This window comes from Oryctolagus cuniculus, chromosome 1 (genome assembly GCF_964237555.1).
Source record: "Oryctolagus cuniculus chromosome 1, mOryCun1.1, whole genome shotgun sequence".
In the NCBI taxonomy this organism is placed as follows: domain Eukaryota; kingdom Metazoa; phylum Chordata; class Mammalia; order Lagomorpha; family Leporidae; genus Oryctolagus; species Oryctolagus cuniculus.
In genome coordinates, this window is record NC_091432.1 from 32,956,540 (window position 1) to 32,969,908 (window position 13,369).

Genomic DNA, 13,369 nt, shown 5'->3' on the forward strand with positions numbered 1-13,369 from the left:
CTCATAATGGCCTTTTAGAGGTTCCCAAGGACCCTGGGCCTATGACAACTTTACGTATACTCTAAAAACGTATTCTAAAGAGGCTCCGTGGTGAAGACAACCACACTCCATATCAGAATGCTTGGGATGGAGGTCCACTTCTGCTTCTGATCCAGCTTCCTGCTAATGCACACCCTAGGAGGCAGCAGGTAATGACTCGAGTACTTTGGTCCCTGTCACCCACAAGGGAAACCTGAATGGAGTTCCTGGTTCCTGCCTTCAGTCTGGCTCAGCCCCAGCTGTTGCAGGCATTTAGGAAGTGAATCTGTTGATAGAAGATTCTCTCTTTCAAATTAAAGAAAAAAAATAATCAACTTTTCTTTAAAGATTTATCTATCCATTTGAAAGATAGAGTTACAGAGAGGCAGAGACAGAGAGAGTAGAGAGAGAAAGAGGCCTTCCATCGGCTGGTTCACTCCCCACATGGCAGAAACAGCCAGAGCTGCGCTGATCTGAAGCCAGGAGCCAGGAGCTTCTTCCAGGTCTCCCACATGGGTACAGGAGGACTTGGGCCATCCTCCAGTGCCTTCCCAGGCCACAGCAGAGAACTGGATCAGAAAAAGAGCAGCCAGGACTCAAACCAATGCCCATGTGGGATGCTGGCGTTGTAGATGGTGGCTTTATCGGCTATGTCACAGTGGCGGCCCCAGATTAACCTTTTTTTTTTTTAACAGGCAGAGTGGGCAGTGAGAGAGAGAGACAGAGAGAAAGGTCTTCCTTTTACCATTGGTTCACCCTCCAATGGCCGCCGCGCTGTGGCTGGCGCACTGCGCTGATCCGATGGCAGGAGCCAGGTGCTTCTCCTGGTCTCCCCTGGAGTGCAGGGCCCAAGTACTTGGGCCATCCTCCACTGCACTCCCGGGCCATAGCAGAGAGCTGGCCTGGAAGAGGGGCAACCGGGACAGAATCTGGCGCCCTGACCGGGACTAGAACCTGGTGTGCCGGCGCTGCTAGCTGGAGGATTAGCCTAGTGAGCTGCGGCGCCGGCTCCCAGATAAACTTTTAAAATCATGCAGATCCCTTTCTCCCACCCCATGCTCTGATTTACTGCTTCTTAGGAAGAGTCCCTGGGACTTCATCTTTTTTTCCTCCCCAGTATGACGAAAGACAGAAATCTTCATCGTTTTTAACAGGCACTCGTGATGACTACCATTTCAGAGAAGCATGTTTTGAGGAGGAGTCCTCTAGTACTACACAAAGTTCCCTTTTACCTGGAAGTATTTTTTCCATACAGTGTAGCTCCCTAGATGGGGGGAGGGATTTTCATCTTTTCTCTTCATTGCTCCTATTACTTAGTTTTGAAACTGGTTCATAGTCAGTTCTTAATTTTTGTGAATGCCTGAATCAAGTATTTATTTTAGATGCAGTAGGCCTTGATAAAAAGTATTTCAAGTATGTAATTTTAGCTATATGTAGTATATTTGATATAAAGATACTCTAAGTTTTCTTTACATCAAACCAGAAAATATTAAGGTAAATTTCTGTGTCCTTTGCTTAGATATTGAAATCAGAGATGACTGAAGAATAAATTAGTCTTAATAAGAAATTCCCCTTTATATGATTTCAAAAGAGCAGGACTTTTAAAGTTTCCTTATTAGAGGCTATGGGAATTATGGAAAAACTAGAATAAATCATGTTTACCATAAGTACTTTGTAGAAATGTTCCAGTTATCCCCATTTGTCCCCTTTTGTCTTTTAAGTAAATGACAAATCAACAATGACCCTTCTCATGGACTAATGAAATACATTAATGGGTCATTTTATTCTACTTTCCATATGTTTAATTAATTAATGACTAATACATTCCATGACAAATATTTAGAACATCATAATATCTGTAGTAAAGTCATGTGACAATTTTGGGCTGGTAAACTTAAGTAGAGATAAACTATGGCCATTGTTGTAATATTAAGATCTCTAGAGTTTGGGTTGATTAACCATTTTCTCTTTTATCAATGGAGTTGTTCTCCCCTACAAAATGGGTATAGCTTTTTCTTTGTCTTCCAAAATAATATGTACAGAATCTAAAAAAATGATTTTTTAAATTATAAAAATTTGTTATATTCATAAGTATTTGGTTTCTCTATTTAAAAAAAAAGAGAGTTTGAGTTAATATACTACCCAAGAGTCAACATCCAGTCCAGAATAGCCTTGGTTGATAGCCACCAAACACAGAGCTGAGGTCCTGGCTTCCAGAACAGGATAAGGAACATTTCTCTGTCTCTGTTGTTATTCCTGAGCCTTCATTCTCTGCTCTCTCTGCTTCTCCCTGCCTAGCAATGTGGAAGTGCCAGAGCTTAGTCCTTTGTCCTTTTTTCTATTATTTTCCCCCTCAGTAATCACATTTAGTCTTAAGTGCTTTGCTTTTTTAAAAAATAGATTTATTTTATTTATTTGAAAGGCATAGAGAGAGACACAGGCAGAGAGAGAAAGAGAGAGAGAGAATCTTCCATCCACTGGTTCGCTCCCCAAATGACTACCACAGCCAGGGCTGGGCCAGGCTAAAGCCAGGAGCCAGGAAGGAGCTTCCTCCAGGTCTCCCATGTGGGTGTAAGGACCCAAGGACTCGGGCCATTTTCCACTGCTTTCCCAGGTGTATTACCAGGGAGCTGAATCGGAAGTGGAGGAGCCTCAAACTGGCACCCATATGGGATGTCAGCCTTGAAGGCGGCAGCTTAAATTGCTAAACCACAACACCAGCTGTCAGTGTCATGGTTTTAAAAACTATTTGAGGACTCCCAGATTATATTTCTACTCTAAACTTTTCTTTATTTTCAACCTCATTTATCCTGCTGCTTACTCTGCATTTCTACTTGGATGTCCTGTGGGCATCCCAAACGTAACATGTCTAAAACTGTACTCCTGATCTTCCTACTCAAGATCTGATCAGCATTTTCTGGAACTCAATTAATGGCAAAATCAACTCGAGCAGCTTAGGCCCTAAGTTTTGGAGTCATCCTTGACTGCAAATCTTTTCACTGTGTTTTCAAATTATGCCAGAACCTGACCATGTCTCATTACTTCCATTCCTAGTATCCTGACCTGAATCCCTATTGTCTCTATCTGGATTTCTGCACCAGCTTCCTAACTGGTCTCCTTGTTTCATTCTTTGCCTTCACCCTTTTCAGTCTTCAAACAAAGTAGCAACATCAGTCTTTGAAGTGGAAATCATATATGGCACTCCTTGATTCAAAACTTGGCAATGGTTTCCTACCACTCCACCCTTTCACCGTTCTCTTCCAACCACACTAGCTTCCTCGCCGGTCATTAACGTGCCAGGCACATTCCTGTCCAAGTCTCTGTAGAGCTGCTTTACCTGAAATGCTCTTCTCTAAACACAGAGTTAGCTTTCTCATTTTCTTCAAATCCTGATCATATCGCCTTTTCAGTGAGGGCATCCTTAGTCATCCTATTTAAATACGGCAACTGTAACCCCCAGCTTTCACTGCTACCTGGTAGCACTCTGGGTCTTCCTTATAATAGTCTTTTTCTCTTTTCCAAATTTGATATCCCTACCTTTTTTTAAAAAGATTTATTTATTTGAAAGAAAGAGTTACAGAGTAAGAGGAGAGAGAGGAGAGAGAGAATATGAATCTTCCATCTGCTGGTTCACTCCTCAAATGACTACAAAAGCCAGAGCAGGGAGGATCTGAAGCCAGGAGCCAGGAGCTTCTTCTGGGTCTTCCACGTGGGTCCTGGAGCCCAAGGATTTGGGCCATCTTCCACTGTTTTCCCAGGTGCATCTGCAGGGAGCTGGATTGGAACTAGAGCAGCCAGAGCTCGAAACAGCAACCATATGGGATGCTGGAGCTGCAGATGATGGCTTTACCTGTTGAGCCACAGCGCTGGCCCCCATATCTCTTTCATTTTTTTTTAAAGGAATATGTGGTCTATATGGTAATGAGAAGGGTTTAACATTATTTACCCCAGTGTGGATAAAGCTGTTCTCTACCTCCTAATTTGAAAGTTGTATATTGAAATAGCTTGCTTTTGTATTATACATTTTTTTTCATTTTCAATTATCTTTATATACAGAAGATTGATTTAGTATATATTAAGTAAAGATTTCATCAGTTTGCATCCACACAGAACATAAAGTGTAAAATACTGTTTGAGGGTCGGCGCCGTAGCTCACTAGGCTAATCCTCCACCTTGCGGCGCCGGCACCCCGGGTTCTAGTCCCTGTCGGGGCGCCGGATTCTGTCCCGGTTGCCCCTCTTCCAGGCCAGCTCTCTGCTGTGACCAGGGAGTGCAGTGGAGGATGGCCCAAGTGCTTGGGCCCTGCACCCCATGAGAGACCAGGATAAGTACCTGGCTCCTGCCTTCGGATCAGCGCGATGCACCGGCTGCAGTGCACCAGCCGCGGCAGCCATTGGAGGGTGAACCAACAGCAAAGGTAAGACCTTTCTCTGTCTCTCTCTCACTGTCCACTCTGCCTGTCAAAAAAAAATAAAAAGAAAAACTACTGTTTGAGTACTAGTTATAGCATTAATTCACATTGGACAACACATTAAGGACAGAGATCCCACATGAGAAGTAAGTACACAGTGACTCCTGTTGTTGACTTGACAATTTGACACTCTTGTTTATGGCGTCAGTAATCTCCCTAGGCTCTAGTCATGAGTTGCCAAGCCTATGGAAGCCTTTTGAGTTCGCCGACTTCAATCTTATTCAGACAAGGTCATAGTCAAAGTGGAAATTCTCTCCTCCCTTCAGCAAAAGGTACCTCCTTCTTTGATGGCCCCGTGCTTTCTACTGGGATTTCACTCAGAGATCTTTCATTTAGGTGTTTTTTTGTTTGTTTGTTTTTGTTTTTGTTTTTGCCAGAGTGTCTTGGCTTTCCATGCCTAAAATACTCTCTTGGGCTCTTCAGCCAGATCCCAATGCCTTAAGGGCTGAGGCCAGAGTGCTGTTTAGGACATCTGCCATTCTATGAGTCTGCTGTGTATCCCGCTTCCCTTGTTGGATCGTTCTCTCCCTTTTTGATTCTATCAGTTAGTATTAGCAGACACTAGTCTTGTTTGTGTGATCCCTTTGACTCTTAGACCTATCAGTGTGATCAATTGTGAACTGAAATTGAGTCACTGCCACCCATTTAGGAGACCTGGATAGAGTTCTTGGCTCCTGGATTCAGCCTGGCCCAGCCATAGCTGTTGCAGACATTTGCGGAGTGAACCAGCAAATAGATGATGTCTCTCTCTCTCTCTCTCTCTCTCTCTCTCATTCTGGCTTTCAGATAAAATAAAATCAAACAAACAAACCATCTACTGTCTTCCTGCTCCTCCCCCAGCATAATCCTCCTACGGTCAAGATCCATTGACATAAACCTAACCTAGAACAGCATCCGGCATATGGTAGGAACTCAGTGAGTCTTTCATGAATGAAGGCTGAAAAGCAGTTTCCTCTTTGCTACCAGCTTATTTTATTTGCACTGCAAAAGAGTCTCAGGTTCCATTTACTTCTTTTTTTATTACTCCTAAAAGAGGTCTATTCAAGTCTAATTATGCTTAAAAATAGGGAAAACATATCTTCTTTGTGTCTCCACATAATACGTTGTTATGAACTACCTTCTCTCAAATATTTAATAGGAGAATTCATTGGTATAAATTTATATGACTTTACCTGCTGGTCATAGAACTTACACCAATGAGTCTTCCTGCTCATTATGCTTAATGAAACCTCTATACCAGAATACATTAGTCCATTTCTCATTGTTATAATGAAATACTTGAGGCTGGGTAATTTTATAAGAAAAGGATTATTTTGGTTCATGGTTCTGGAGCCCCAAGGCAGCACAGGTTATCACATGGCAAAAGACAGGGAGTGTGTGTCTCTTCTGGTCTCTCACAAAGCCAACAGTATCCAGCCATGGAAGCTCCACCCTCATTTTCTTAGCTTATTCTTTTTTTTTTTTTTTTTTTTTTTTTTTTATTTTTGACAGGCAGAGTGGACAGTGAGAGAGAGAGACAGAGAGAGAAAGGTCTTCCTTTGCCGTTGGTTCACCCTCCAATGGCCGCCGCTGCAGCCGGCGCACCGCGCTGATCCGATGGCAGGAGCCAGGATCCAGGTGCTTTTTCCTGGTCTCCCATGGGGTGCAGGGCCCAAGCACCTGGGCCATCCTCCACTGCACTCCCTGGCCATAGCAGAGAGCTGGCCTGGAAGAGGGGCAACCGGGACAGAATCCGGCGCCCCGACCGGGATTAGAACCCGGTGTGCCGGCGCCGCAAGGTGGAGGATTATCTTAGCTTATTCTGATTACTTCCCAAAGGCCTCATCTCTCTCTCTCTCTCTCTCTCTCTCTCTTTTTTTTTTTTTTTAAGATTTTATTTATTTATTTGAAGGTCAGAATCACACACAGAGAGGAGAGGCAGAGAGAAAGAGAAGGCTTCCATCTGCTGATTCACTCCCCAGATGGCCGCAATGACCAGAGCTGTGCCAATCTAAAGCCAGGAACCAGGAACCAGGAGCCATGAGCTTCTTTTGGGTCTCCCATGCGGGTGCAGGGACCCAAGGACTTGAGCCATCTTCTACTGTTTTCCCAGGCCATATCAGAGCTGGATCAGAAGTGGAGCAGCTGAGTCTTGCACCGGTTCCCATATGGGATGCCAGCACTTTAGGCAGCGGCCTTACCCGCTTCGTCACAGCACTGACTCCATGGCCTCATCTCTAAACACCAGTCGGGGCTGGCATTGTGGCATAGCGGGTAAAGTCACCACCTGTGATGCTAGCATCCCATATAGGCCTGGTTCAAGTCTCAGCTGCCCCGCCTCCCAAACAACTCCCTGCTAATGACCTGGAAAGCAGCAGAGGGTGGCCCAAGTGCTTGGGCCCCTCCACTCATATGGGAGACCCAGAAGAAGCTCCGAACTTTGGACTGACCCAGCCTCAGCCATTTAAGGAGTGAACCAGCAGATGGAAGATCTCTCTCTGTCTCTGTAACCTTGTCTTTCAAATAAAATAAACAAATATTTTTAAAAAATCATAGTTGGATTATGTTTCTACCCTCTTAATGCCTCACAGTGGGGATTACATTTCAACACAGGAATCCTTGGGGGACATACTGACACCATATTCAAACCATAGTACACAGTTTTCCAACTTTTTGTTTGGTTCCACTTCTACTCCAAATATGAGGGTACTTCTTCAAAAGTTTTATAAAAATGTGTATTATGAAAAAATTATGCGGCCGGCGCCGCGGCTCACTGGGCTAATCCTCCGCCTAGCGGCGCCGGCACACCGGGTTCTAGTCCCGGTCGGGGCGCCGGATTCTGTCCCGGTTGCCCCTCTTCCAGGCCAGCTCTCTGCTGTGGCCAGGGAGTGCAGTGGAGGATGGCCCAAGTGCTTGGGCCCTGCACCCCATGGGAGACCAGGAAAAGCACCTGGCTCCTGGCTCCTGCCATCGGATCAGCGCGGTGCGCCGGCCGCAGCGCGCCGGCCACGGCGGCCATTGGAGGGTGAACCAACGGCAAAGGAAGACCTTTCTCTCTGTCTCTCTCTCTCACTGTCCACTCTGCCTGTCAAAAAATAAAAAAAATAAAAAAAATTATGCATGGATTTCAAATTTTTTGTACAAAAATAAACTAATCTTTTAATTAAAAAATTTTATTTATTTGAAATACAGAGCTACAGAGAAAGGGAGAGACAGACAGAAACCCTCCATCTGATGATTCACTCCCCAAATGGCTGAGGCTGGGCCAGGCCAAAGCCAGAAGCTTGGAACTCCATCTGGGTCTCATGTGGTGCAGGGGCCCAAGTACTTAGGCCATCTTGTGCTGCTTTTCCAGGTGCGTTAGCAAGGCACTGGATCAGAAGTGGAACAGCCGGAACTCAATTCACTACCCATATGAGATGCCAGTGTTGCAGGTGGCAGCTTAACCCACTGCACAACACTGGCCCCTAATTTTTCAATGTTTGTTTATTTTTATCTACTTGAAAGGCAGAAAGTGGGGGGGAGGGAGAGAGAGAAAATATTAATCTTTCATTCACTGGTACACTTCTTAAATGGCCACAGCAGCCAGGGCTGAGCCAGGCTGAAGCCAGAAACGCACAACTCCATCTAGGTCTCCCATGTGGGTGGCGGGGCCCCAAGCACTCGAACCATCACCGTGGACCCCCAGATGCCTCAGAAGGAAGCTGATTCAGGAGGGGAGAAGCTGTGCCGTGGACTCGCTCCCTGACACAAGATCCAGGCATCCCATTCAGTGGCCTGATTCTGTGCCACAACACCCATCCTGCTATGAATTTTCTGAAGTACAGGACGTCTTCCTTGTAGAGCTGTGTTAAACTTGAGAATTAAAAGAAGAGGAAGTGGAGGAATTCTCAGCTGACAGAAGAAGATGCTCAGTGAGAGTGTGAATGCATTCTCAACAGTTACAACTTCTGTGTGGCTGCAGAGTAGGGTCCCCAGTGCAGGGATGGAGAGCTGATGGGAGGATGGGTAAGAAACATACGCTGGGCCACATGATGAGTGGTCTTCGGTAATCAAAGAAGCCAAATTCTGATGAAAGTGTGCAGATTAGATTGGGAGGTCAGTCTACAAAGAGATCAGTGAAGAAAAAAGAAACAGATGAGGAGGACTCAAGTCTAAACCAGTACTGTTAGTCTCTACTGAAAGAAAATGAGGGGGCTGGCGCTGTGGCATAACTGGTAAAGCAATGTCAACATCCCATATGGGTGCTGGTTTGAGACCCGGCTGCACTACTTCCAATCCAGCTCTCTGCTGTGGCCTGGGAAAGCAGCAGAAGATGGTTCAAGTCCTTGGGCCCCTGCACCCACGTGGGAGACCCAGAAGCAGCTCCTGGCTCCTGATCAGCACAGCTCTGGCCGTTGTGGCCATTTGGGGAGTGAACCAGCTGATGGAAGACCTCTCTCTCTGTCTCTGCTTCTCTGTAACTCTGCCTTTCAAATAAGCAAATTTTTTAAAAAAAGAAAATTAGAGGGCAAAACAAAGGGAAAGTTAAAAGATTCCTTCCATCATTCTTTCTACATACTTTTCTTCATCACCTAATTGATGTGCATTGTGCTTGGGGAATGTATAGAGCTAGGAAAATGATTAGATGTGATTGGTCAGAGAAGGAAAGCAAAGAGTCAAAGATGATTCCTAGTATTTCTAGCTCAGGCAACTGTGGATTGTGAAGGTAACCACAATTTTAAAGTGAGTGTCAAGGGGCTGAAATTGTAGTGTAGCAGCTAAAGCTACCACCTGCCATGCCCTATACCATATGGGTGCCAGTTCATGTCCCGGCTGCTCCACTTCCATCCAGCTCCCTGCTAATGCACATGGGAAAAGCAGTGGAAAATGGTCCAGGTGTTTTGGCCCCTGTACCCATGTGGGAGACCCAGATAAAGCTCCTGGCTTGGGCCGGGACCATCCTGGTCATTGCAGCCATCTAGGGTGTCAATCAGTGGACGGATGGTCTGTCTCCCCCCTCTCTGTAACTCTGCTTTACAAACAAGTCAATGTCAAAAAAATTAGAAAGGTACACCAGCATTGTGGCATAGCAGCTAAAACCACTGCCTATAACCTTGACATCCCATATGGGTGCAGGATCATATCTTGGCTGCCCTACTTCGTATCCAGCACCTTCCTAATGGCTTGGGAAAAGCAGCAGATGGCCCAACTGCATGGGCCCCTGCCACCTACGTGGGAGACCTGGATAAAGCTCCTGGTTTCAGCCAGGCCCAGACCTGGTCATTGTAGCCATCTGGGCAGTGAACCAGTGGATGGAAGCTTGCTCTCCCTCTTGCTCTGTTACTCTTTCAAATAAATAAGTAAATCCTTAAAAAAAAAAAAAAAGAATCTTCAAATAATTCAACTTATACATCAATGTGCACAAGTATTAAACTCAATAACTTTTAAATGTGATAGTCATGGTCATTAACTCAGGGAGGTAGGGGCACAATACAAAGACTTCAGTTTTTTACTTTGAGAGGCAGAAAAGTGTTAGAGAGACAGAGAACACTCTTTCTTCTACTGGTTCACTTCTCAAATGCCTGAGGAAAGCCAGGAGCTTGGAACTCAATTCAGGTCTCCCACATGGAAGGCAGGGACCCAATTACTTGAGCCATCACCTGCTGTCTCCCAGGTCTGCCGTTAGCAGGAAACTTGCATGAGTAGAGCAGGGACTTGAACCCACACACTCCAGTATGGGATGCGGGAATCCCAAGTGGATTCCTAACTGCTGTGCCACATGCTTTCCTTTAGCTTACTGTCCTCAAGGTTCATCCATGCTGTGGCATTTGACAGCATTTTATTCTTAAAGGCTGAAAAATAGATATAAAATATTTTCTATCTATAACTCTGTCAGTGGGAATTTAGGCTGCTTGTACTTTTTGGCTATAGATGTGCATATCTTTGAGATCTGCATTCCTATCTTTGGAATATATGTACCCCAAAGTGAGATTACTGGGCCATAATTCTATGCTGTTTTAGGAACTTTCATAGTTTCCCACAGTAGCCATGACATTTTCCATTCCCACCAGCGATGCAGAAAAGTTCTGGTTTCTCCCTGTCTTGGCCAATGCTTGTTCTTTTTTTCTTTTATCGTAGTGGCCATCCTAATGGGTGTGAGGTGGCATGTCATGGTTGTTTGGATTTACATTTCTTTAATGATTGGTGATGTTAAGTATCTTTTTGGATGCTTGCTGGCGATTTATATATATATATATATATATATATATATATTATTTGAAAATCAGACAAGAGGCAAAGAGAGAGAGGTCTTCCATCCGCTGGTTCACTCCCCAGGTGACTGCAATGGCTGGAGCTGTGCCGATCTGCAGCCGAGAGCCAGGAGCTTCCTCTGGGTCTTCCCATGTGGGTGCAGGGACCCAAGGACTTGGGCCATCTTATACTGCTTTCTGAGGCCATAGCAGAGAGCTGGATTGAAAGTGGAACAGTTGGGATGCAAACTGGTGCCCATATGGGATGCTGGCACTGTAGACTGGGCAGCTTTACCCACTACGCCACAGCACCAGCCCCTCTATATCTTCTTTTATTCAGGTCCTTTATTTTTATTGTTGCTGAGGTGTATTTCTTAATATATTTTAGATATTAACTCCTTATCAGATTTATGGCATTTTCTCTTATTCTATAGGTTGCCTTTTACTTTTTAAATACTGATTTATTCATTTGAAAGGCAGATTTACAGAGAGAGGGAGAGGGCGAGGGAGATCTTCCATCCACTGGCTAACTCCCCAAATGGGTGCAATGGCCAGGGCTGGGCCGGGCTAAAACTGAGAGCTGGGAACTCAACCCAGTCTCACACATGATGGCAAAAACTTGATTATCAGAGCCATAACCACTGCCTCCCAAGGTTTACATTAGCAGGAAGCTGGAATCAGAGTTGGAATGAGCAGTACCTCCAGCTCCTTGACATCATATACTAGAGATTTCTAGAGTCCACTGGGCAGCGTGTACTTTGTTTTCTTTTTGCTCTCATAATCAGTGCTGGGCACCGAGATCTGGCCCTTGAAATTCTCCATGGCGTCTTGGATTTCCACCGGTTACACTTAATCTTTTTTTTTTTTTTTTTGACAGGCAGAGTGGACAGTGAGAGAGAGAGAGAGAGACAGAGAGAAAGGTCTTCCTTTGCCATTGGTTCACCCTCCAATGGCCACCGCAGCCGGTGCACCGCGCTGATCCGATGGCAGGAGCCAGGTACTTATCCTGGTCTCCCATGGGGTGCAGGGCCCAAGCAGAGAGCTGGCCTGGAAGAGGGGCAACCGGGACAGAATCCGGTGCCCCGACCCAGACTAGAACCCGGTGTGCCAGCGCCACAAGGCGGAGGATTAGCCTAGTGAGCCGCGGGCTGGCCTACACTTAATCTTGACACACAGATCTGACTGGTACTGGATGAACTTCGTGGCCCTCTTTTTGATGATCCTGGGCTTCCCAAGGGACCTGAGGGTGACCACGGCGCCGAGCAGATGTTTGCCACCTCCACAGGCAGCACTGAGGGAGACAATGCAGGCATCTTAACCCCTAAGCTGCACCCCTGCCTCGTATGGGATAAGCACAGCAACACATATGAAATGGAAAAACGGAAGGAAAGAGAGGAGCAGGAAAAGTATCCTTTGAAGAAATAATGGAGGGAAACTTCCTAAAGTTACTGAAAAACAATAGTAACCTACATGTCTAGAAAAGTCAGTGAACTCCAAGTGGGATAAACAAAGGGATGCACAGATAGACGTATCAGGGTAAAGGCGCTCCAAGTCCAACGCAAGCAGTTCTTAAAAGCAGCATGAGAAAATGACTTGTCCAGTAAGAGGAACAGTTGGATTTTCAGCAGAAAAATCAAGGCCAGAAAGCAGTGGGACATTGTATTCAAAATACTCAAGTACCTTGCCAACTGAGAGTCCTATATCCAGAAAAGCCACCCTTGAAAAATGAAGGTGAAGTGCACTTTGTCACATAAACAAAAAATAATAAAGAAAGTTCTTCAGGCTGAAAGCAAGTGACACCAGATGATAATTCAGTTTCACACCAAGAAGTACATAAGGCAATTATGTACTTTTGAAAGACAGTATGAGTACTTTATCTTTTTTGTTAATGACTTTAAAAGCATTTGTGTAAGATAATATGTATATAATGTATTCCTGGGCCTGCAACATACAGAAATGTAGGTGAAATTTGTTACAAACAACACAGAGGAGGTATTTGGAAGCCACACTGTTGGGCTCAGAAAATAGCTACAAATGATAATGTAATAATTATAACAAGTGTTGTTGGCTTTGTTACATAGAGATGTAATATGTATAGCAAGAATATCACAAACAGGGAAGGTGATTGGAGCTATATAAGGGTAACATTTCTGTGTATTACCAGAATTAAGTTCATTTAAATCTGAAGCTGCTTCTACTAAGATGTGTATGGTAAACTCTAGAGCAGTTGCTAAAAGAAGCAAACAAAAAACTTAAGTAAAAAAATAATGAAAGGCCGGCCCCGCGGCTCAACAGGCTAATCCTCTGCTTAGTCCCGGTCGGGGCGCTGGATTCTGTCCCAGTTGCCCCTCTTCCAGGCCAGCTCTCTGCTGTGGCCCGGGAGTGCAGTGGAGGATGGCCCAAGTGCTTGGGCCCTGCACCCCATGGGAGATCAGGATAAGTACCTGGCTCCTGCCTTTGGATCAGCGCGGTGTGCCCGCCGTAGCACGCTGGCCACAGTGGCCATTGGAGGGGTGAACCAACGGCAAAGGAAGACCTTTCTCTCTGTCTCTCTCTCTCTCACTGTCCACTCTGCCTGTCAAAAATAAATAAATAAATAAAAATGAAAGAAATTTGAATGGAATGCAGACCTAACTTGAACATTACACATTATATATGTGTATAAGAT